General features: G+C 34.4%; 1 long non-coding RNA gene across 1 annotated transcript; it reads left to right on the top strand.

The window, feature by feature from the left end:
• Window positions 1-5,139: 5,139 nt before the first annotated feature.
• LOC141555343 (uncharacterized) lies at window positions 5,140-20,778 on the top strand. Its single transcript, XR_012486165.1, has 3 exons — window positions 5,140-5,344; window positions 16,796-16,926; window positions 20,671-20,778. It is a non-coding gene; the product is annotated as an uncharacterized LOC141555343 (long non-coding RNA).
• The last annotated feature ends 5,910 nt before the right edge of the window (window positions 20,779-26,688 follow it).

Raw genomic sequence — 26,688 nt, 5'->3', positions numbered from 1 at the left:
TACTATCACAAAAAAGTCTCATAGTATCTTGTGCCATATGGTATCACTAATAATCATTAGAACTAGAATTATCCCTAGCTTATGACTTTTTGTAAATCGCTGCTCTGGACCTCAGTTTCCTTTTCTGTAAAATGACTATATGATTTCAAAGGTCCTTTCCCACTTGATCTAAAAATGTTATAATTCTATAGTGAACATAAGTGACCTTCCTAATTTTAGCCAGTCTGGTAAATTTATTCTAAAACTAATCCAGTCACATAGATCCAAGGGGAATCTAAGCAGATATCAATTGCGGATATTGAACCCTAGAGCTTTCATTATCTTAGATAAGGCCTTGGGGAACAAGGAAAGTTCTGTTTGACTGAATCAAAATCCAACCGAAGGAACAAGTGGGATATGCTGTGTGGGAGCAGAAGGAGGAGGAAGGGAGGAGCAAATCCGAACCGATCTAGAATTACCTGCTTGTCCAAAGATTCTTTAAATTGTTGTCCATCTCAGGCTCCAAACAAACTAGCTCAGGGCACTTTTGGCAAAGATAGCAACACGAAAGCTTCCCGTTGAGCCTAGCTGCCCTCAGAAATGCCTCAGAAAAGTTGCCAGGTGAAGCAATGATCCAATAAAACCAAAGGGAAACACCTGTCAACTCCTTCACCCGGCTGAGGACTACACAAGAAGAAAGCAGGAAGAATACAGGCTGGGGGACCAAGCCAGGAAAAGCTCAGCTTCTGCCTAAATCAGGAGGGAAACGCAGCTCCGGATCTGTAATAGAGGGCAAGGAAATGGGGACGGGCAGAGGCCCCTTGGCTTGCCTGTGCTGAGGCCCTCCAAGTCAGTCCGGATATCTTGTCCAGGCTTGTCACAGCTGCAGCAGGAGACAAAGCTAGCTTTTAGTGGGTGACTTTGCACAAGAAGGTAAAGAAGGGATCGAGTGCCAGAGCTCTCGAGGAAGCCAGTAGCTGGTGCAAACTCCAGTGTCTGATTCCAAGTTGGGACTTGTCAGTCTTGTGGCAGGGGACAGAGCCAGCTCTCAGTTTATGACTGAGAGTGAGGAGAGGAAGATGAAGGTGGGATTGAGCCAGTGACTGTTTTGGGCTCCCAGGAGATAGAGACTGTAGCCATGGAGGGAAGCAGAGGGCAGGACCTGAGCTGGAAACTGGACTGAGTCTGTAGAAAAAAAAAAAAGCAAGAAGGAGATTAGGACAATCACCAGCCCAGGACTCCCCTCTAGGGAGATTGTCAGGACCAGGACCCTGCTACTCCAAGCAACAGAGCAAGAATTTGGTCCACAAAGTCTCAGTGAGTTAAACAAAGATTGAGGCAAACACAAAATAAAAAAAGAATTCCATAAACATAACTAGAATTCTCAAAAGAAAAAAATCTAGGTCACAAGGACTCTAAGAGTAGATTGAAAAAAGGAAGCAAGAAATCTAAATAGAAAATTATAATGCTTGAGGGGAAGAAATAGAAGGAAAACAAACCACAGAGAAAAGAAAGTAGAAAATATTCAAGTATTATTTGAAAAATGGAATGGAGGATATAAAATTCAATGAAACAATAAGAAATATTACAACAAAGTCAGAAGACTGAAAAAGTAGAACAAGTGATATATATACTATCGAAAACAACTGACCTAGAAAACAAGTCAAGGAAAGATAATTTAAGAATTATCAGATTCCCTGGGAAAAAATGACCAAGCTCCCCCCCCCAAAAAAAAACCCAAAACCAACTGCATGCTATATTTCAAGAAATCATAAAAGAAAACTGCCAAGAATTATTAGAACCAGAAAGTGATGTGAAAATATAAAGATTCCACTGATCACCTACCAAAACACCAACTTAAAAAAACCTATAATCTTTTTAAACAGTGGTATCACAGAGAAATAGAAGTGGATTCCTGTAGGCCACATATTGATTTAGAAAACCACAAATCAACATTATGTATGTTGTATTATATTTTAATTTATTTTTGTTAAACATTTTCCAATTACATTATAATCTGGCTTAGGTGGCACTTGGGAATTTTGTGGTAGCTTGACTGCCCATGGGTTGCATCTTTGTCCTAGGACATAAAAAAAAATTGCTGCAAGATACAGTAAGAAAAGATTAAAACACTAAGGATCAGAGTCAAGATTACACAAAGACTAAACTGCAACTAATTTAAAGAAGAAGAAATCTCGGAATGTGGTAGAACAGAAGGCAAAAGAAAAAGATACGCAACAAAGAATAATTTATCCTGCAAAACAGCATAATCCTATGGAAGAAAAAATGAACCTTTCATGGAATTTCATGGATTCATAGCTGATCAAAAGTACAGGATTGGGTAGAATCTTTGAAATGTAAACACATAAATAAGGGGGAACTAGACAGGCAAATAAATTCAAGCAATTGGCTAGCTGGGGCTACATGAAGAATTACATTCTAATAGTGGAAGGTGTCCTTTCAAAATTCCATTGTTTTCAAACATCCTTTACAGAATAAGTAAAGGTATACACAGGTTGGGTGTGGTTTTGGTCTGTTTGGTTAATTTTAAGAGAGAAAAGAAAAGGGAGCAGGGAAAGGATGAAATAGGGAAGAAAAGTATGGAGAGAAATATTTCTCATATTTGGAACTTGCTGGGAGGAGATAATATAAACATGGATATTAATTAGGGAAGGATTGGGATTAGGGTGGTTTTATGAATTTTACTTTTATCTGAAATGAGGAAAATGAGGTTGAATAAAACACATGGAGTTTGGCACAGAAGTATATTAACTACAGTAAGAAAAAAGACAGACAAAGGGAAAATAAAGGGGAAGATATTATTGAAAAGGGTCGTTCATATGTGAGATCAATCTCAACCATATGGAGTAGATTATAAAAACGCAACAACAATCAACTGAAGAGAAGAGGGGGCAGAGGAACAGAACTAGATCATTCTAATAATAGATTTCTAGTTTTATTCTCATTCCCTTTCTTGCCTACTTTTTTTCTTTACATAAAGAAGGTGAGGGGCAAGGAAAGGAAAATTTCACAAGATGATATAATGACCAGAGAAACACAATGATTACATTATGAATGTGATTGGGACTATCTCCCCCATAAAACAGATTTGAGTAGCAGAATGGATTAGAAAGCAGAAGCCAAAAATACAGTGTTTACAAGACAGATATTTGAAACAAAAATTCATATAAGTGAAGATAAGGAACTGAAACAGAATTTATTATGCCTCAGGTGAATTAAAAAAAAAATCATGGGGCAGCTAGGTAGCACAGTGGATTGAGCACCAGCCCTGAAGTTAGGAGAACCTGAGTTCAAATCCAGCCTCAGACACTTAATACTTCTTAGATGTGACTCGTTAAGTCATTTAACCCCAATTGCATTGCAAAAAAGAAGAAAAAGAAAATCAAAAGTGGTAGGTAATCATTATCTCAGACAAGGCAATAATAAAAATAAATATAATTAAAAGACATACTCAGTGAAGTTATCTTATTCTTAATGGTACTAGAGATAATAAAATATTATGAAGATTTATCAATATGTACTGAATAGTGTAGTATTTTAAAGTACTTACAGAAAAAGTGAAAGAGAATTTATTCATCCAACAGAGGACATGGGTTCAAATCCTGTGAAATTGTTAGTCAATATAATTGATGAAGTAAGTAAGTGAATATTCAAAAAAATTAAAAATGATCATGTTAATTAATTCTTAGAAAAATAAATTGAATAAGTCTTACATTAATTCTCAAAGTCTATGATTGATTTATGAGTGATTTAATCAAAATTTTGAGAACAAGTGATTCTAAGAGTATATAAATAGCAATAATAAAGAAATCCTACTTACTCCCCATATGAGGAGTTGCCCAAATCCAAGGAAGAAAGAGACAAAACATAGATTAATATTGCTTGTGAATATTGATTTAAATATTTATTAAAAATTAGTCCGACTGCAGCAACATATTTTAAAAGTTATGTACTATGATGAGCTTGAATTTAAACCAGATGTTTAGAGTTGGTTAAATATGAGGAAAACTATAAATGAAAAAACTATAACAATAACAAAAACCAAGTACCTCATGAATATCAATAGATACACAAAAAGTCTTTGACAAAATATACCTATGTTAAAAAATTAAAAGCAAAGGAATAAATGGATCTTTTTCTTTATGTTGTAAGTAGTACTTGTGACCAAGAGCTAGCATTTTCTTTAATAAAGAATTCAATAATATCTTAAAACAAAGATATCTATTGTTGCTATTATTACTCGATATACTTTTAGAAATGTTTGGTGTTATAATAACACAAAGAAAAAAGAAACAAAGTTACTACTTTTTACAGATGATGAGATGGCTGATTTAGAAAATATTAGAAATTCAACTAAAATTCACTAAAGCAATTAATGCTTATTTCAATAAAATAGTAGTATATAAAATATATTTAGAAAGATCATTAACTTTTCTGTATATCATCAACAAAATCCAGCTAGAAGATATAGAAAAAGAAATCTCACTCAAAATAACTGTAGCATGTATAAATTCATGGAATCTACTTATCAAGATAACTTGGACCATTTTGGAAAGCAATTTGGAATTATTTCCCTAAAATGACTATACTGTGCATACTCTTTGATCCATCAATACCACTTCTAAATCTATATCTTAAAGGGATCAAAGAAAGAAGAATTGGACTCTAATATACGAAATTTATAACAATCTTTTCTCTGATGGCAAATAAGTGGAAATTGATGGGCTGACCATCATTTGAGGAATGGCTACACAAATTATGTTCTTCCTCTTCGTCACAACCTCCATTCCTTCCACTCTTCAGTTCTTTCCCAGTTCACCATTGCTACATTGGTTACACTCTCCTCCCTTTACCATCTTAATTCCTTGGTGAAACAATTTAACTCCATACTGTTCTCTCCCTTGCTCCCTTATCTCATTTGATTGTTTGCCATGACAAACATCAATTTTGGATTTCTCCCAAGTTGCCTTTATCCTTATTCAAGTGCTGCTAAACAAAGCCAGAGAAAATCATGAAAGCATGTTGACAAGGTTGGCAATTTATGTTAAATAATCTCAAGTGGAGTCAGCTAGGTGGTGCAGTGAAAAGAACACAGGGGTTTGGAATCAGGAAAACTCATTTTCTTCAGTTCAAATCTGGCTTCAGATATACGCTGTGTAACTTGGGGCAAATCACTTCACCCTATTTACCTCAGTTTCCTTATCTGTAAAATGAACTAGAGAAGCCAATGGCAAATTAGTCCAGTATCTTTGGCAAGAAAACACCAAATGGGATCACAAAGGATTGGACACATTGAAAAACAACTGAATACAAATAATCTTAACTGAGCCTTCACAGTGGCAAGGTAATCCTTTTATACTTCTCTAATCAATTTGCTATCCCACTTAGCCATCACAGAGGCTCTTCTAAACTTTTTTTTACCCCAATTCAAACCTTCTTTCCCTTTCCCTTATTGAGTCTACTGAATTGAGAACCTTACCTCATATATAGGCCATTTGCTGAGAGCTTTCTTTTTTCCCCTCATTTCACATCAGTCAGAGGCCCTTTGCTATTATCTTCTCCTTTACCTTTGTCTCTTTTCAAGTCCTTTTCTTTGCAAGACAAACCCCTGTATATACTTGTGACCCCAGCAGATTGCCCCTTTTATCATCCCTACTCTATCATTTATTTTCAATATCTCCCTCTTTCCGGGCTTCTTCTCTGTTTAACAAACACATTCATGTCTCTCTTTTCTTCAAAAACCTTCACTTGTTTCATCATTCCCTAGTAGTTATCATCCGGTATCTCCTCTCCCTTTCCCTTCCCACTAAGTCTTGGAGAGGTCAAATTACCTCTTGCATTAGAACAATCCAGTTCACCTCATTTATATGTATAAACATAGAACTTCACAGGTTGATTAGTGTCTTTTTTGAATTATGGATCTTCCCAAGCTATAATTGACATTCTGTAACAATGATGTGAGAGAACTTTTAATGGTTTGCTGGAATCCACATATTTTACATTCATTTGTTTGATGTTTAAATTGTACAGACTTATGGCAGTTTTCAATTAATAATATATGGTCAAACTTGGAAGGCCAGAAAGCAATTGCATTTTTAGGTAATGTTATGTAATTGGGTTATGAAATTGCTACATCATTTATTAATTATTGATTAAGAATTGTTTCTAATCACTGGAACCAATACTTAAAATTAGTTTGGTTTAAAAAAAGTTTGGCTACTTAATGTTGGAGTTTATAAGATAATTTGACTTCTTTATAAGTGTAACTTCCTTGTTTTTCTGAAGTATAACTTGGACTCTTGCCCCAGAAGGGAGGAGGTCAGGAAGGAGTGGGGGCGACAGGGGGATGAATTCCTGGTTTCATAAGATGTTCAACCTGGTCATAAGTCAAGAGTTGCTTAACACCAAACTTTCCAGAGAATGTTAATTAATTGTTGGCATGAGTCTTGGAAATCCCCTCCTGTTAATCAGGCTAAATGTAAGCCCACCCTACACCTTTACCAACTGTATAAAAGACTGCTCTGTCTGCATCCCCAGCTAATGAGGGTCATAGGGGATCTCAGTTATTGCCAACTGCTACCTTTACAAATAAATTATCAAGCTTGGAAACTTTGTGCCTCAGTTTCTCATCACAGATTTTTGTCATGACAAAGATCTGACTTGATTATTAATCCAAAATCCTGAGATTAAATTTAAAATTTAAATTTAAGACATTCTTCTAAACTAGTAACCATGTCAAAAAGAGAGAGAGAGAGAGAGAGAGAGAGAGAGAGAGAGAGAGAGAGAGAGAGAGAGAGAAAGAGAGAGAGAGAGAGAGAGAGAGAGGAGGTTTATCTGCTGTCTCCTATTCTTGATGAATCCAAGAAATGATTATTTTCTTTTCTTAATGTTCACAAAGCCATTATTTTAATATTACATTTTAGGACATTCACAGAAATCAAAGTGAAATTACTCTGGCTATGTTTTTTCCTATGGGTAGCTACATGGAGAGAGAGAGTGCCTTAACTGGAGTGAGGAAGACTCTTCTTCCTGAGTTCAAAGCTAGCCTTAAATACTTCTTAGCTGTGTGACCTTCAGGAAGTCACTTAACCCTGTTTCCCTTAGTTCCCTCATTTGTTAAAGGAACTAGAAAAAGAAATGACAAACCATCCTCACTATCTTTACTGAGATAACTCCAAATCAGTCCAAGAAGAGTGAGACATGATTGTAATGACTGAATAACAACAGGTTTTTTTTTTTTATTTTAGTGGAAATGAAGGCATATCTCATTTCTAGCTATGTTGTACCTCTTTAATCTTCATTATTTCTCAAATATCATGAGAGTAGTCAGCTATTATATATCACTGAGTTTTGGTATCCTTAGGTATAATTTTTCTAGTCACAGTAACTTGTTCTGTCTCACGGTAACAGCAGCCGTGTGTTAAGTATCATTTTGGAAAAAGGAAAAAAAAAGAATAACTGAGCAAATAAGTCATTTTGGCTATTATAAATATCCAAATTAACTATAAAAGACATGAAAAAGACACCATTTAAATACAAAATAAGCACTGCTAAATAGATGAATAGAATAATTACACACACACACACACACATGTACACACACTCACATAAATAAATATAATTTGTGTCTAATGGATTTCTAGAGGGGGGCAGGAGAAAAGGAAGAAAAAAGGGAAATGTATGTGGTAACTTTATTATATATTTGAAAGGACAAGCAAGTTGAATATAATGATTTCAGTTTTTCATGTGCAATCATCCTTTTTGTTGTACTATATTATGGAAATGCTTATTTTATTTCATAAATTTAAAAAATTTGAGTTGGTTTGAGTAACCTATACATAGTTACCTTTTACACAGGATTCCTGTTTATTTTTTCCCCACTAGAATTATTTGTGTTTTCAGAGTTTAACTCTTAAAAGCTTCCCTACTTCTTGTTTGGACTTTATATAATTTGTATTCTTTCTTCTGAACCTTCTATACTCTCCCTCTATCTGGAGCATGTATCTGAATATTCCTGATTTTCCTTCTCCATCACAGATTTTAAGATGGAATGGTCACTTCTTCCTAGGGTTTCCATCATTTCTGTTTTAGCAATCACTTCCTTCCTTCTAGGTGAGAATCTGGTTTAGAATAAGAGCTGCCCTTGTTAGCTCTTCCATTTCTGAAAAACAAAGTCTTAATTAAACCAAGTCAAGAATTGATCAGCTGCTCTGTTTTTGGAAGACAGAGACAGAGATACAGACAGAAACAGATAAAGAAAGAAAAAGAGAAAGAGGAAGAGAAATAAAGAGGCAAGAGAGAAAAACAAAAAGAGACAGAGAAAGAGGAGAGACAGAGAGAATGAGTGCACAACTACATTCCTATACTAGATTTGTGATCACTTTCACAAACTCATCTGTTTTATTTCTGAATTCATTGATCCTCCACCATGTTCTGATTTCTTCACAGTTGGTTTTTTCCCCTCACAAGAGGATATATTTTTAAGGCTTTTCCACTTTCACTTTAAATTCTATTGTTCCTTTGATATAAAGAATACACAGACATATGTCAATCAAGAGTTCCTTTCCACCAAATATCAAAGAGGTCAAATTATCCTTCCTGAATTAGGATAACTAGTTCCCCTTATTCATATGTGTAAAAGCCTGAATCTACCAGTTTGTTGAAGTTTCTTAAGAATTACTGGGACTCAACTAATTCTCCTTCCCATGTTGAAACTGATACTCTCTGTACTATTTCACATGTCATATATAGGGGAATACTTCCTCCTCTTCTGTTTTCCATTTAAAGCCTTCTTGATTAGATTCACAAGACAAGAATATATAAATTTATCAGCCTTCCTTAGCTATATTTCATCCCTAATCAAAAATTTAAATCCTTCCTCTCACTTACTGGCTGTGGGATTTGGGGCAAATCAATTAATCTCTTTGTGCCTCAGTTTCCTCATCTGTACAATGGGGGTAATGATAGAATCTACCTATCAGGAATGTTATGAGGATCAAGTGAGTTAACATACATATAAAATCCTTGAAGTGATAAATAAATGTTAGCTTTTTCATTTCTATTCTGTGGCAAAAGAAAAAAAAATCTGGATTCCATTCTCAGACTCCATGTTCTTACTCAATGGTTGACATTCAAAATCTGCTTTGTTTTCTGAAACCTCTGTAATCAGTGGATAGTGATGATGAAAAAAAAATAAATACCACCTTTACCCCCAAAGTCTTCCATTTCTTGCCCAAGTCTTCAAAAAATTTACTGATGTTTTTTAAAGAGTTCTCCTTATGGTATCATTCATTGGGAGGGGAATCACCAGACATGGATAAGGGTTGTCAGGTTTGACAGGTTTTAAGAGGCTCTTCCTCATGTTTCAGGTATGTGCCCTCAGGTAAATAACAGACCATTCTGTTGTGCAGGTCAAGTGAATAATTAGCTGCTTTACTAACCCACAGCAAAGACTAAAGAACATCATTGGTCAGCATTTATTCCTCTGGCCATTACTGGACAACAAGAGAAGTATGATATAGGGGTGACAGCATAGGATTTGAAGCCAGAATCCTATCTCTGATTCTTAATACTATGTGATCTTGGGCAAGTGACCTCTGCATTTACCTCACTTAACCTCCATTGGTTAAAAAGATGGTGTCTGAGAATGGAATCTGATATTTTTTGGTCACAAAATAGAATTTGGAGATAACAGCTAGCCATAATAAAACATTTTAAGATTTGCAAAGCACTTTATGTATGTTAATTCAATTGATCCTTACAACATCCCTAAGAAGCGGGTGCTATAACCATCTGCATTTTACAAATGAGTAAACCAAGGCACAGAGAATTTAATTGACTTGTCCAAGGTCACACAGGTAGGGGTTGTTCATCCTTAGTTTTCAAAGCAGACCAATGGCATGGCAGGATAATGTATTGACTCTCTTATAAATTGCATTTGTAAGGCAGAGTTGCACAAGTCATCAGCTTCACTTTTTCTTCCTGAGTTATTGGAATCCAGTGGCAAGACAAAAGTCAAGATGACCAGTAATGGCCTGGGAAATAGTGAATGACTTTGGAGTCTTCCATGGCTGGCCAAGCTCTAAGTGATCCAAGTGCCTATTTTAGCAGCTCTAATAGCCATTGGAACAAACTGTTCTCATCTGCCCATTATACCAAGGAAAGTCATCACATATTAGATATCACTAACTCACCAATGGGCTTGAGACCTGTCAATTATTCTCAACCTAGTTTAGCCTGTTTTCCAAGATGGTTTTTCACCAGATAGTGACCCCAGTGCATCCTACAGCTTTTTACAGTTACAGCTGAAAGGTAAATATCAGGTGAATACCAAAGGTGGATGGATAGTCCTGGAAAGGTCTTGGCAAGCTATCACACCAGAGCTAGTCTTCCCCGAACACCCATATACAGCAAATAAGTATAAAATCCATTCCAATCTCTTCCTTCTATGCAATTCTAGGCCCAGGTCACTATCATCTACTACATCTATTCAGTACATATCAGTTGATGAACTACCTCAATGGGTTCCTCATCTAACTACATGTTATATTCTAGATGGTATGTTTCATCTAGTTTATTTTGCTTGTGTGGATGGCTAGATTAATCTGAAGTCTTCATTAAAAGAGGGAAGAAATGTTTTATAGAAAAAACAACAACAAGAAAAAGAATCTTAAAAGGTAAAAGTAAATCCTTTAGGAATAAGAATATAAGAGGAAGAATATAAACTCTTGCCTAGGGATGAAGTTCAATCTAGAAAAGGCTGATAAATTTATGTATTCTTAAAGTCCAACCAAGAAGGCTTTAAACTGAAAACAGGAGAAGAGGAAGAGTCCCCCTGTATCTGCCAAACCAGATAGTATAGAAAGAATAAACTATATCAGAACATCTTAAACATTTTCCACTCACGCCTTTTCACCCAAGAAATTTTTATGTAATCACGGATATATAGATATATAAAAAATAGGTATACAGGCTAATATTTACTGATAATAAATCATATTTTTGACCTCCACATTCAGTTGTGTGACCCTATATGAGGTCATGACTCATAGTTTAAGAAACTTTGACCTATAACATGGGAGGGGATTATACTAGATGACATCTAAGGTCCCTTCCAGTTCCAGATCTGTGATTTTGCGACACAAATGGACCTTTATTTCTTAGGGAACAAGAAATTGTTTTTTCCTTCTAAGGATCTGGCTCCCCCCCTCTATAGGAAGAGACTTATATGTATCATAAAGTTTCTTAATTTTCTATCTCAGAATTATATTCCCTAATCTTCCAACATCCTGAGAAGAGATAGGATTTACCTTTACCTCTTAAGATTCTTTTTCTTCTTGGGTTTTTTTTTCCTATAATACATTTCTTCCATCTCTTAATGAAGACTTCAGATTAATCTAATTATCCACAAAAGCAAAAAAATCCCATAAACCTAGATAAAACATATTGTCTAGATTATGACATGTATTAGATGAGGAGTCCATTGAGCTAGTCCATCAATTGATATGTACTGAATAGATGTAGTGACAGTGACCTGGACCTAGAATTGAAAAGAAGGAAGAGATTGGAATGGATTTTATTTGGCAAACTGCATAGTCTTTTCAATGATCTCTAATTGTTTGCAGTCATGAAAACTATTTCTTTAATATTATTAATATCAACAAATATTAATTCTTCCATTGATGTTCCATGGCTTACAATCTGAGAAGAATCAAAATTACAAGTGACACAAATGGCAGTGGAAAGACACATAGTGGGCACAAGTAGATTATAGCATATAATAAACAATGACTTGTACATGAGAAACAGGGTAAAATATCATCAAAGATATATATGTATATGTACTTTTATATATACATATCTACATCTTTATATATACACAATACATACATATTCACACATTCATATATATATATGTTCATGATTGTAAAAGCAAGTGGGATGATAACATAGTAAGGGGCAGCTGTCACACAACCAGCAAATTCAAGTACAAGATTAATGGCTCAAAGATATTATTAAAAAAGAGAGACAAAGACATATATGTGGAGGAAGACAGAAAGAGACAGGGAAAATAGAACCTCTTTGATGATTATTAGATAGATATAGAGAAAAATGTGAAAGAGTGGGAAGGCATGGAGGACTTATGATCTGTACTGACCAAGAAAATGTCCACGTCAATGACACCACAAACTGATCCATGCATTCATAGAGTTAGTGATAGACACAGATTTAGTAAAATGACTTGAAAATGTTTTGGAGATAGCTGGAGTTTGTTTTTTGTTTTGCTTTGTTCTTTTAAATAGAATGAAAGGCGTGAAAGAGTTATTTTGAACAGCAAAATTCCTTTATTACTTTTTAAAATAAATTAGGCCATATCTTTAAAGATTTATAAATGAGGAAGTAGAATAAAATGTACCATAATGTTACAAAACAGATGTTATTTTGCTTAAAACGGCAGCTTATAAAAATGAAGACTAAAAAAGATTTTTACAGTTTGTCACCCCTTTTCATTAGTTTCTTGCTTTAAGATCTGTAACTATCTGTGTTGATTATCCTACTGGGGCAGATTGTAACCCCTTCCACCTTAATAGCCTGTTTCATTGCTTTCTATTAGTTAACTTTCTGGTGAAGTGCCTCTGTTAACTGGGCTACTCTTTGGATTACATTGGACTCACATTCCTAACTTTTTAAGATTGACTAAGGCTCCCTTCAGCTGATAAGGTTCTTAGGAACCCAGAGTCACTTTCAAACCATGATGATGCATGGAATAAGACTTTAGTGAAGGTTTTTCTGAGATATATATATATATATATATATATATATATATATATATATATATATATATATATATATATATATATAACAAATTATAACATTTAGTAGTTTACAATGTGATTTTCATTCTTAAAGCAAATAAAAAATTTCATCTAGAAAGAAAACAAAATATGAATTACTAAAATGATGTTTTAGTGGAAGATTATTGCTTTCAATAGAAAATCTTAAAACACATAGTAATATTATGTATAAACAATGCTATTAACCTTCAACTGTAAAGTGATATTTGATAATGAGCCGGCGCATAATAAGAAAGAAAATTTCCTATTATAAATGAGTAATACAATAGGCAAGGAATGTGATTGCTTAATTTAAGCTTGCCCACAGAGGATACAAATTAAGAATCTTTCCAAAATGGAGGAAGAATTTCCTTTCTTCTGCATAATATAGAGCAAAGGTTTCTTAAATTCAAAATAGCACAATGATATTTGAATTGAGAATGACTTTGCTTATGAACAATATGTTAGAATTATGCAAATTTCCAAAACCTGCTTATAAACACTAAAAAAATAGTGTTTTTTATATCAGAACATTTTCTTTTTTAAAAAAATGTTTTATTGACACTTTTTTTAAACATTGCAAGCATTCTCTATCACAATTGAACCCTTTGTACTAATGAAGTACAATTATGCAAAACTAAGACATTGGCCATGTATAACAACATGCCATGTTCTTCCCCCAAAGTCCACCACTTTTCTTTCTTTTTTTTTTTTTGAGCATACTTTTTTTTATTATAGCTTTTTATTTACAAGATATATGTGTGGGTAATTTTTCAGCATTGACAGTTGCAAAACCTTTTGTTCCAACTTTTCCCTTCCCTTCCTTCCCCCCCATCCTCTCCTAGATGGTAGGTTGACTAATACATGTAAAATATGTTAAAGTATAAGTTAAATACAATATCTATACAGTTATTTTGCTGTACGAGAAGAATCAATAGTCCACCACTTTTCAACCAAGAGAAGGGAGGTCTGTTTCACTAGAAGTTCTTTAGAGTCAAGATCAGTCACTGCACTGTGTTGAAGTTTTATATTTTTCAGTGTATTTTTCTTTATTGGACTCATGTTGTAGAAATTGTTCTCATGATTCTAGGGGAGCACTGTCACAGCACATATCCTGTATAGCTTTAAAGTGAAAAAAAATTTGAAAACCTTTTTTATTCTTACAATATTCTGTTTTATAAATAAATTGAAATATTAAGAACTTAAAAGAGTAGACATAGAGACGTCTTGGAAAAATTTAGGAAATTCCCTAATTTCTATTCCAATATTCCTATGTCATAGAACTTGACAATTAAAAACAAAGAAAGAAGAGAAATTTATGTTTAGTTTTTATAGTTATAAATGATCCTATACTAGCCAAAAAGAAACATGGACTTCAGAGTTAGAAACAAATATTTACCATCTGTAAAAAATTAATTCACTTTCTCTTCAAAATATAAGTTCAAATTTCTACTGTTGTTTCCCTAGATTGTTGTGAGGATCAAATGAGGTAATAATTGTAAAATGCTCAGCACAATGCCTGGCACTTAGAAAGAGTGATACAAATGTTATTTATTATTATTATAACTCATTGAATTATAATGTTTATTTCTGATGGTCTGATGGGTGTATGCTCTTATTCTAAATACAGATAATACCACAGTTAGATATACTTGAGATATTTCACATGATTTTTGGGGACATAATAACTGTCTTCAAATATCTGAAGACCTGCCATGAGGAAAAGGCATGTAGATGAGCAACAATTCAGACCACTTCAACATTTTTAACCAAGAAAAATCCAAATGAGGTCACGAAGAGTCAGGAATTCTGAAACGACTGAACAACAACAGCACTAACAAATGTGTCAGATATTGTGCTAAGCATTGGGGATACAAAGCAACTACAAACATATGCAAGCAAAAACAAAAGTAGTCCCTTGTTCTCAAGGAGTTCCCATTCCATTAGGATAAAATAACATAAGAAAAAAGAGGCGAATGGTGGAGGAGGAGAGCAGAGAGCTTGTGTGAAGAACATGATGGAGAAGTTAAGAGTCAGAAACACAGTCAAGGGAAAAAGGAAAAATGGTCAAACTGGTCTTCTACCAAAATGGAGGTCTTGGAAGGAACTCACCAATGGGAAAAGAGACTCCTAAGCAGAGGGATATTCCAGGGTGAGAAGGCAATTGAGGCAGGAAAGGTATAGTTGGGAGAGGAATCAAAAAAGAATTACCTTGGTTCTTCTTGGACCCAGAAAATAAAACTAAGGAAAATGAGTAGAGGTTACAAAAAAAGAAAATTTAGTATAAATCTAAAGGAAAAAAGCCTAACAGTCCTATCTCAGCATAAAACTGAGCCCCTTCACTTAAGGCTTTCAAACAAAGGCTAAGCTAATAATTTGTCAGATATGTAGTAGCCAGGATTACTCTTAGGGGGTGGGTTGATCTAGATGGCTCTGATGTTCCTTTCATTTCTGAGATTAGGATTATGACGTTATAATAATCATACATTTATATCATACTTTGGAATAGCTAGATAAAATAGTGGATAAAACAGCCCAATCAGGAATCAGGAAAACATGGTTCAAATCCAGTCTCAGACACTTACTAGCTGTATGACCCTGAGCAAGTCACTTAATACTGTTTGCCTCAGTTTCCTCATCTACAAAATAAGCTGGAGAAGGAAATAACAAACCACTTCAGTATCTCTTCCAAGAAAACCCCAAATGGGTTCACAAAGTCATATACAACTGAACAACAATAAAATATAGCACTAAGGTTTGCAAAATGCTTTATAAATATAAACTGATTTTATTCTCAAACACTCCTGCAAGATGGTTGTATTACTGTCCCCATTTTACAGAGAATGAAACTGAAGCATACACTAAATAACTTGCTCAAGATCATATAGGTGGTATCTGAATTTGGCTTTGAACACACATTTTCCTGATGCCAGGAAATCCTGAGTGCTCTCCACTGCACTATCTTGTTATCTCTAAATAGAATACAAATTCTCCAAGGGCTGAAAAGGTTTCATTTTTGTCTTTCTATCTTCAGTACCTAGAAGAGTTCCTGGCATGTAGTAGGTGTTAATAATTGTGTACATGTTATTTAATCCTTCTGGGTAACAGTTTTTTGTGTTTTTTTTAATCTGTAAAATAAAGGGTTTTGGCTACATGGTTTCCAGGATGCCTTCCAGCTACAAGCTACTGATTCTCCTGCTGTGGTTACATAGTTTATATACGAATTCTTTTTACCCAAAGCTCTTCTCTTGAACCTATCCTGACTCTTTTTTGTCAAACCCTTTAGGTCTCCAAATTCTTGATTATTCTTCACATACCACTTCTAACTTAGGGCTTTTTTCCCCATACAGATTACTTTTATTCCACATTATCTACTTACTTTCTTCCAGTAAACAAGCTCTGCTTCTCTCAAAAACACTGCCCTCTCATGCTGTCTTATCAATAATCCACATGCCAAACCTCAAAACTTGTTTCCTCCACCACAGCTCATAGTGCGTCAAAGTCCAAGGTACATCCTGACCCTTCTTAAATAAGTTCTGGGAATAACTTCACAGCCTAGTTTCAATCTATCTTTCCAGACTAATTTCCCATTATACCCCCTCATGAATTTTATGTTCCAGCCAAATTGGCCCATTTAATGTTCCCTGTACATGACATACTATTTTCCCCCTTAATGTCTTTGAAAAGACTATTTCCCATGGCCAGAATATTCTCCTTCCTCATTTGGAGTTCCTAATTCTTTCTCAGCTCAAATGACCTCCTCCCTTCTTTCCTAATTCTCTCCCTTTTTAGTGTCCATTAATTTACATTTATCTGTAGGTATTTTGTATTTATTTACCTGCAAATATGTCGTCCCTCTATCTTACACTTTCCCTAGTCAAACTGGTAATATGAATTCCTTGAGGGCAGAGAGTTTGAGGTTTTTTTGGTTTTTTTTAATTTGGATTTTTTTTGTCTACTAGAGCTGATGTTCTGCCTAGGTACTGGTCCACGAAGGCAACAAGAGTTGGAGACCTGCCTCATTCTTTCTTTCGCTGCCTGGAAGATTATCCAGCTTCAGTTTTGGGAGCCAGTCCCTCAACAAGAGAAAAAGGTATCTCATTCTCTATCCACTTTCTGAAATGGCCCTTGAGCATGCCCTAATGGAAGGCCCTGTGGAGGTACAACACTTGTATTCTTCTCAACTTGCATTGAGTTGGGCTCCTAGTGAGGACTTAATAAATTTAAATTAAATTGGAAAGCTGACAGCTTCCTGTATCAAGATAGTTGCCTGCACAGTTTTCAGTAACCAGTAACTTCCTGTCTTTTAAGAGATTATTTATTTCATCTTTTTGCAATGCTTTTTTCCCCCTAATCATTTCTATTGCTCTCTGATATTTTTTTTCTTGAAGAAAGTATTCATGACAGACTGGCATGAGGCTTCTGAGTAATCTATGAGCCTTTGGCCTCTTTCATTTCTTAATCCTGAGATGCAGGCCCTAAGGGTACAGATATGTAGGGCTACAGTATTTACAAGTATGTGGATCATAAATGTTTGATCATAAATGTAGCCTATGGAAGCAGGTAGAATGAAGAGAAAGAAAAGACACTGAAGACATACAGACTCTCCTCTGGAGGGCTTCTTACTTGTGCTCTCTGTCCAAGTGCTAAACTTGAAATATTGAGAGCGAAACTCATATCTTTAGGTCTAATTATAAAAAGATAGTTTTTGGAAAAATTACTCATACATAGATTTTGTAAATAAAAAGTTTTAATAAAATAAAAAATTTAGTTTTTGAAACTGGAAATAATAAAACAAACCTTTAACCCCCAAATAAACTTCACATACTAATCTGTCCCTAATTACTAAGTCAATTAACTCAATTGGTTTGAGTAGGAGTGATCCATGCTTAAGTAGGGGCTACTGAGATGCTGAACCATGTTCCTCTAGTGTGGAGTTTTAGAGGGTAATAGATGAGGAGGGGGAATAAATTATTGGTGCCTGTGTCACTTAACATAAAGGATTTAGTTGTTGTTTGGTTGATTCAGTTAGGGACATGTTTCTGTGATGCCATTTAGTGTTTTCTTGGCAAAGAACTGGAGTGGGTGGCTATTTCCTTCTCCAGCTCATTTTACAGATGAGGAAACTGAGGCAGAGTTAAGTGACTTTTCCAGGGTCACATAGTCAATAAGTTTTTGAGGTCATATTTGAACTCTGAAAGATGAGTCTTCCAGATTCCAGACCCAGCACTCTGTGCACTATGGCACCATGTGTTTGTCCTTTAGAACTAGAAAGTATCTTAGATAATGTATCATCCAGAGAGAAAAAATTGGGAATAAATTCCACCCTCATGGAGCTTATATTCTAATGGACTGCACCAGAGGTTGTTGGTGAGTTGGTGTTAAAATACTAAGGTCACAAGTTACATCTATTAGGACTTAAGTTTGTCCAGGTAGAACTTATAATTCCAACCTTACAAAACATAGTCATTCACTTACTTCACAGGGAAGAATGAGTATAGACAAATCAATGCTATTCACAGCCCCTACCAGCAATACAATAAAACCCTGTTAAAAGTGGGTCAGTAATGTCACCTCCACACAGGAAAGCTAGTGTGTTATTATAATTTCTTATTCTTAGCAATAACAATGCACAGATAAAATTAGCTATCTGGATACTGTAATGGGAGTTTACAATTTAAACAGACAATATAACCAAGGAGAAGAATAGAAGTGTGTGAAAGAGAGAACTGGGGGATAACAGAGAAAGGTAATAGTTTTTATCATTTTTTTGTCTGTGACTGTTAATTTTTGAGATTGCTGTGGTGGTCTAGGGGAAGATGAAGAAGAAATCAATTTGGGGAAAAGATATGTTCAATCTGGAAGATGATGGAGTGATATGAAAAGGAGGAAGAATGTGATTGGAGTGACGAGAGAGAGAAAAATTACCCTGATCTCATTCTGAACGGATTGCCAAGGAGAAAAAAGGAGTTTGCAGTAGTTGCAATATGACATGACTATGGCATAGATGACAGACAATAAACAAATCAGCAAAGTTCAAGTATTGAAATTCTTTAAAAATCCATCAGCATCAGAGACAGAAGAAGCTCATGGAAGTCATAATAATAATCACTGAACCTTCTCAGGTCTCTTAAAAGTTCAATTGGTTTGTCCAAATTTCTGGCAAATGAATACTTTTTTTATTATAGCTTTTTATTTACAAGATATATGCATGGGTAATTTTTCAGCATTGACAATTGCAAAACCTTTTATTCCAATTTTTCCCCTCCTTCCTTCACCCCCCTTCCCCAGATGGCAGGTAGACCAATACATGTTAAATATGTTAAAAATACTTTTTTAAGAGAAAGAAATCAGAATATGGTATGAATGATAGGATACAATCTCTAAGATGAGAAATAGGTAATTTATTAAGCAATTACTATGTGCTAGGTATTGTGCTAAGTATTTGGAATAAATTCTTAGCAAAATAAATAAAAAGAAAGGTAAGAAGAAAGATAAATCTAATCCTCAAAGAATTTATATTCTAATGGGTGAAGACAATATATAAAAGACAGATAAAAAGGTGGAGGTCAAGATAGAAAATTAGTCCAAAGAATTATAAGTCCAAAGAATTACAAGTCCAAAGAACAAGTCCAAGTAGTCTAAAGAATTACAAGTTTGAATTAAATATGTTCTAGAGGCAAACACTGATCAGAGAAGGATATAGAGATGGAACCACTGCTAAAATGAGAATGCTGCTGAAACAGAGGTCAAGAAGTAGTCTGCAGAGTCGTGGACTAAGCTGAACTTGAAATCATGCAGACTTGATGTGTTCTATCCTATCAATAAAGATAAGCAAAATCAGCTCATTCCCTCAAGTCTTGCTGCACCAAGGAAATTCAGGAAATGAGTCCAGATCCTTGAAGACCCAGAACTGTGAAGTGACTTGATAATCAGCATTGCATTGGCTTGTAAATTTACAGTCAAAAAGGACTGTAGTCATCATTGAGTCCAATTTTCTCCTATTTACACAAAAAGGTCTGGATAGGTTAAATGATGTGTCCAGGGTCATGTAAGCAGTAAGTGACAGAACTGAGATTTTAAACCAGGTCTTTGATTACAAATCTTATATCATTTTTACTATAAATCATTCCTATTTCTAAAAACAGCATTGTTCTCTCTGCAGAAATCAGTAATGGAAAACAAAGATGGCTAGGATTGAATATTTCAAAAACAAACTCAAGCCTTATTTTGGAATCCTTAATAGAAGATAAATTTCATAAATTTCATAAGGGCAGGCACTATTGTTGGGTTTTTTTTTTAATCTTTGTGTCCTCAGTTCCTAGCATAGTTCCTTATTGAAAGTGGTACTTTATAAATATTTGTTTAATTGAATTGAGCCAAATTGTGTAAGTATGCATGATCTCTGTTTATTGTAACATGTTTATAAATTTAAATGAAAACACTTGTGATAAAATGTATGAATAGGATTAAAAATAAAATATAAGTCAAATGCTAAATGAGTGCATCGAAAATTTAGAAAATGCTACATTTAATTGTAATGGAGAGATTAGGCCCATTCTTTAGAAAATAAGAATAATAACTGACATTTCCATAGTGCCCTAAGGTTTGCAAAGCATGTTGCAAACATTATTTCATCTTATTCTCACAACATCTTTGAGAGGTACAACCTATTATTTTCCTCACTTTAAAGATGAAAAAATAGAAGTAGATAGACATTAAGTAATTTTCTCAGGATCACACAGCCAAGGAGTGACTAAAACCAGATTTGAACTCAGACTCAGGAAATACTCAGATTTGCCCTTTTTGATGGATAATATTCTTTGTCTTTTTCTAGACTAATGAATGTAGATTTGATGAGTGACTACAGAGCCACCAGTGACTACAGAGCTGATATGGGATGAGGAAGAGTTTTCTGGTTGGCTGAATTACCAGAAAGGTTAATGACTTGGTAAGTGAGGGGCCAACTTAAATATACTTTTCCCTTGGTCTTCACTTCTTGTCTTTCTTGGAGGCAGGAATATTGCATATTCTCTCTAATCTACACACACAAAAAGGCAAATGCTCTAAGGTCTGGGCCATCATGTCCAGTTATCTATTCCATAATAATTCTATTTTAATTTTAATTCTCTGAAAAAATATAGAATAAATTCCCCTACTTTCACTTTAAAAATGCACCTAGATATCTCTCTCAGGCTTCTACTTTGTCCTGAAAAACAACAAACTATTGAAAATCTGTAGATCCACTTTTATATTAATCAGTCTTATAGATGCTTCCTGGAATTTAGGGTAAATTTCATGATCTAGAAGTCTGAGGAGAATAAGTTCTCATGAGTGTTTTTTTCTGTTTTCACTTTTCGGTATTTTCGCTCAGAAAATCTCTTCTGACACAGGTAAAACTCATTTGCAGCATTCTAGTGAGATTGGTAATTTTTTATGATGCTCCTAATTCCAAAGCCCTAAGAATTTAGCCAATTTCCCCAGAATTCTAGGAGGATGCAAGGGTGGAACAAAGTGATTCCATTCCCAGTGCTCAAGCTTCCAAAATTATCTGTTTTCCTGAATTAATCTCAAATTCCCTGCTTAGTGACATCATACATTTCTATCTCTGGCACATTAGACAATTAAAACATAAGGATCAATGAGGGAATTTACTTTGCTTGACTATGTATATTTTTTTAAAACCAAAATTTCTTTTTTCTTTCTTTCTTTTCAACCAAATGGAAGGGGAATATGAGATAGAGAGAAAATAAAACAACAACAACAACAACAATAATAATAATTAACATTTACATAGTATTTATTGTATGTCAGACATTGAGCTAAATCCTTCATATATAGATATTTTATATTTGTGTCATTTGATCCTGACAACAATCTTGAGAGATAGATATTATTACTTCTGTAAGAATCTGAGAGAAATAGAAATTAAGCGACTTTCCCAGAATCATACAGCTATTAAGTATCTGAGGTCAAATTTTAATTCAGTTCTTCCTGACTCAACACTCAGCATTCTGTACTATACATTTTTTTTAAAAGATAGGTTAATATATTGGATTGTTTGTTGTCTTGGGAAAGAGAAAAAAAATGGAACACAAGATTTTGCAAAGGTAAATGTTGAAAACTATCTCTGTATGTATTTGAAAAAATAAAATACTATTGGGGGAAAAAAATCAAAAGTTAGGTTAACAAATAAATGGATAAATAAATACAGTCTAGTTTCGATTAGTGCAAATAATGAAGTGAGGACATTATTTAAATTTGACATTAATATTTCTATCATGATGAGTCAATTATTATATTTTTCATAATTATGGCTGAATAATGTGGATTCAAATATATGTAACTACTTTAGAGGATTTATTGCCATTACTATTTGGGACTTAGTTATAAACAAACAAATTGATTATTAGATGAACGGAAAAAATGGGGTAGGAATAAGCAAACACATAATTATAACTTTAAGTAATGGGATTCAAACTTTAGAGGATCCATTGCTATTACTATTTGGGATCTATCTGTAAACAAACAAATTGATTATTAGACAAATGGAAAAAATGGGGGAAGGAATAAACATACACAAGGACCCAAAGACTAAGGAATAGTTGGCATTGGAGTTTGGTTATTTAGAGTAATAGCTTAATAATGATCATTGTCACTCCTGAGCCATCCTAGGAAGATTTTGGGACAGTCACAAGGAAAAATTATCTGTGAGCAATTCCATCCCATTCACCACATCTCTTCAGATGCTCATAAAGAGCATTTATATAGGCGGTTGCTGTTCCTCCTCGAGTGAGCTCTACAAGTCTTTAAGGATGGTGACATAATCCAAAGAGCCATGAACCGGGTCCATCTGCTCCAGTCTCTCTTTCTGCTGAATGGGAGATGCAGTATGAGGTCAGTGCGACATTCTGCTGCTTAGAAGCAGACAGATCACTGCCAAAATATGTGTGTGTATGCAGTGGAGTGATATGTCATACTGGAACTGTATCCAAAGTGCAGAACAGACATGTCCACATTTATGAGCTTATATGTATGTTGTCACACAACTGCCAGCCCTGTAGGAAAACACATACTAAATCTCAAGTTTAGGTGCCATTAAGCTTTGTGACACTCTCCAGAAGTGTCTGGTGGGAAGACTGGTTAGATGCTATTTGCCCATATATTCACCATATCTTTGTTTGTTTGTTTATGTCATTAATGAAAAAAGAATCCTAATTCTCTCAAACAAAGGATGCCAAAGACAATTCGATGTGTGTAAGGCTGGAATTTTTAACCCCTTTCTGTGTTCCCCACCGGTCCCTCTGCTCCATGTTGCCTAGTATAATGCTCAGCTCTGACAGGTATATATTCTATCAATTCATTCAGCTATCACTTACAAAGACCACACTAATGTACTGGGTATGTATTATGATGGAGAGGATGGGGATGGGAAGAGAACCAAGATATGGAGAGTTTACAAAGAAGGCAAACTTTTATGAGTGAGCAACCAACAGGAGGTGGGATTTAATGACTAATAAGGAATGCAGGAGATATCTTTTCCATTATTTAGCTCTTGACAAACATCCTGTGTATCCTTTCTCTCCCTATATGAGAATTGCATAAGAAGAGATTTGCTCACCCATGATATGAAAGGGATTGAGACATTTTCTGACACTTGGCAGTACTTTTCCTGCAAAGCTCTTCATTCCTAGGTGTCCACACAGCAATACAAATGTTGAGGGACGGGTTGTTTTTGAGAACATTTCTGAAGAGTCAACCCAAATGCTTGGAAAAACTGGCTTTCCTTATCTCCCAAAGATAATGTTCTTTAATAATTTTTTTTTCAGTTGGACTTTTTTGTGATCTTATTTGAGTTTTTTGTTTGTTTGTTTGTTTTGTTTTTGGTGTATTTTTTTTTTTTTGCAAAGATACTGGAGTGGTTTGCCATTTCCATCTCTAGCTCATTTTATAGATGAGGAAACTGAGGCAAACAAGCCCAGGGTATAAAATGAGGAAGTTGAATTAACATGGCCCTATGGTTCTTTCCATATTATAATCTTTGATCCTATGATTCCTGTTTTTTCCTTTTCTTTTTTTTTTTAATGTTATTTATTTAATTTTTTCCAATTATATTCAAAACCAAAAAGAAAAAAATTTCTACCTTTGTTTTAAATTTTTTTTTTGAATTCTAAGTTTTTCTCCCTTATCTCCACCCACAATTAAGAAACCACCTGTGAAATTATGCAGATCCTATGACTCTTGTGCAGAAAAAATTCACTAATATGTTTACAACAAGGAGTTAGTGATAACTTTCTCAGGAAGTATTTTCATTTTTAAAAATAAATCTAGAAGAAATGATTAATTCAAAGAAGTAAATATATATACTGGTAGAATTTCAACTATTTTACACCTTGATACTACATATTGAGCAGGGCATCCTCTTTTTTATGTTATACCACACTGACTAGCCATATCCTCTTAACCATCCTCAGCAGGTCAGGCCACAAATCATTTAAACTCTCTGTGCTTATTACTACAGCTATTAATAACAGTCCAACGCTCCAAACATGACTCCTTTTATTCAGTTTTTCTAACTATGGTATATAGTAATGACTGTCTGTCTGTAGATATTTGCATTCAGAACATTCAAATTCTGGGGAACTAAACACCCCAGATTGAAAACATAATATTTGTCACATACTGTGCTGCATCCCTTTCACCGGAGCATGATAAAGATTGAATTAGTGCTAGTACAATTCTGTAGTTCTCTGGAGATTACAAAGACCAGTAATTTATGATTTATATGACCATATATGACCAATGAGATAACCCATGTCAGTATTTATAAATTGTAAAGCACTATAGTGCTTTAGTTAGTCCCAACTAATCAGTCAACAAGCATTTATTAAGTACCATTTTTTTTCTTACTAGATGTTGCTAGGTGCTAGGAATATAAATACAAGGAATGAAACAATTTCCACCCATAAAAAGCTTACATTTTAATGGTGAAATAAGCACATTTATGAGGTATATATTTTAAAAATAAAAATAAGCACAAAGTATTTGAGATTGCTATCCAAAATACAAGTTAGTTAGAGAGTGTACTAGCATTAGAGAGAATTGAGAAAAGTAATCAACTTCCTCTACCTCTCCAATTCTATTAAGTTGTGGAAATACTTGTTTTATTTCTTAAGTTCAGAATAAAATAAATGAAAAAAAATTTTTTAAAGAATGTGGTGGTAGAAAGATTCTATGTAGTAGAGGCAGAGTTGTGCTGTTAAATGTGTAATAATTGGGCTCTAAGTTTGGAGAAAGAAATCTCTGTACATATATTCTTTTTTATTTTAGAAAATGTATTTAAAGTAAGCTAAGAATAAACTCAGGAAGGGCAATAATAATGTCACCTTAATAGTGCCCAGTATAGCAACAAGTGCTGGTTAGTTAAAATTCATGTGAAAAAATATAGGGTTTTTTATAATAGCTTTTTATTTTTCAAAATACATGCAAAGATAGTTTTCAACATTGACCCTTGCAAAACCTTGTGTTCCAATTTTTTCTTCCTCCCTCTCCCTTTCTCCTTTCCTTAGACAGCAAGTAATTCAAGATAGGTTAAACATGTACAGTTCTTCTAAACACATTTCCACATTTATCATGCTCCACAAGAAACATATATCAAAAGGAGAGAAGGAAAATGAGAAAGAAAAATACAATCAAGCAAATACCTCTTTTTTTAAGTTTTCAACATTTATTTTTGTAAAACTTTGTGTTCTATACTTTTCTCCCTCTCTCCCTTCCCTAAGACAGTAAGCAATCTGATATAGCTTAAATATGTTCAATTCTTTCAAACATATTTCCATATTTGTCATGAGGTACAAGATAAATCAGGCCAAAAAGGAAACCCAAGAAAGAAAAAACAAGCAAAAATAAATGAAAATACTATGCTTTAGTCCACATGCTCATAATTCTCTCTCTGGAAGTAATTGGCATTTTCCATCCAAAGTCTATTAGAATTGGCCTGAATCACATTGTTGAAAAGAGCCACATCCTTTAGAGTTGATCATCACATAATCTTGGTTCTACTCATTTGATTTAGCATCGATTCATTTAAGTCTCTCCAGACCTTTCTGAAATCAATCTGCTGATTGTTTTTTATAGAAAAATAATATTTCGTTACATTCATATACCACAATTTATTCAGCATTCCCCAACTGATGGGCATTCCTTCTTTCCAGTTCCTTGCCACTACAAAAAGGGCTGCCACAAACATTTTTGCACATGTGGGTCCCTTTCACCTTTTTTAATGATCCCAGTAGAGATACTGCTGGATCAAAATGTATGCACAGTTTGATACCCAAATTGCTCTCCAAAATGATTGGATCATGTACATACATTTTAAAGTTTGATCATTGTTAACACTTTATTATCTAGAAAATCAATAAAACAATAAATTAAGCCCTGATACTGAAAATTTTACAATATGTTTTCAAACTAATTAAAGTTGGCTCCAGAATACCACTGAGTGGAGGTAAGGAGAATGCGTATCCTAGGTAGAAAAGACAGTCAACAAAAAAGCTCAAAAATGGAGATGGAACATCATATATAAAGAAAAAAAAGAAGAGGTAATTTGGCTATATGGGGATCACTAGATATAACAAGACCTGGCAATCTGTTGGATAGGAAAAGGAGAATGGAGACATTAAAAATGGTGGCACTCAAAATGTTTGTGGCAGCTCTTTTTGTTGTAGCTAGAAACTGGAAGTTGAATGGATGTCCATCAATTGGAGAATGGTTGGGTAAATTATGGTATATGAAGGTTATGGAATATTATTGCTCTGTAAGAAATGACCAGCAGGAGGAATAGAGAGAGGCTTGG

Source organism: Sminthopsis crassicaudata, chromosome 1 (genome assembly GCF_048593235.1).
Source record: "Sminthopsis crassicaudata isolate SCR6 chromosome 1, ASM4859323v1, whole genome shotgun sequence".
Taxonomy (NCBI): Eukaryota; Metazoa; Chordata; class Mammalia; order Dasyuromorphia; family Dasyuridae; genus Sminthopsis; species Sminthopsis crassicaudata.
This window is presented reverse-complemented; position numbering and strand designations above follow the sequence as displayed.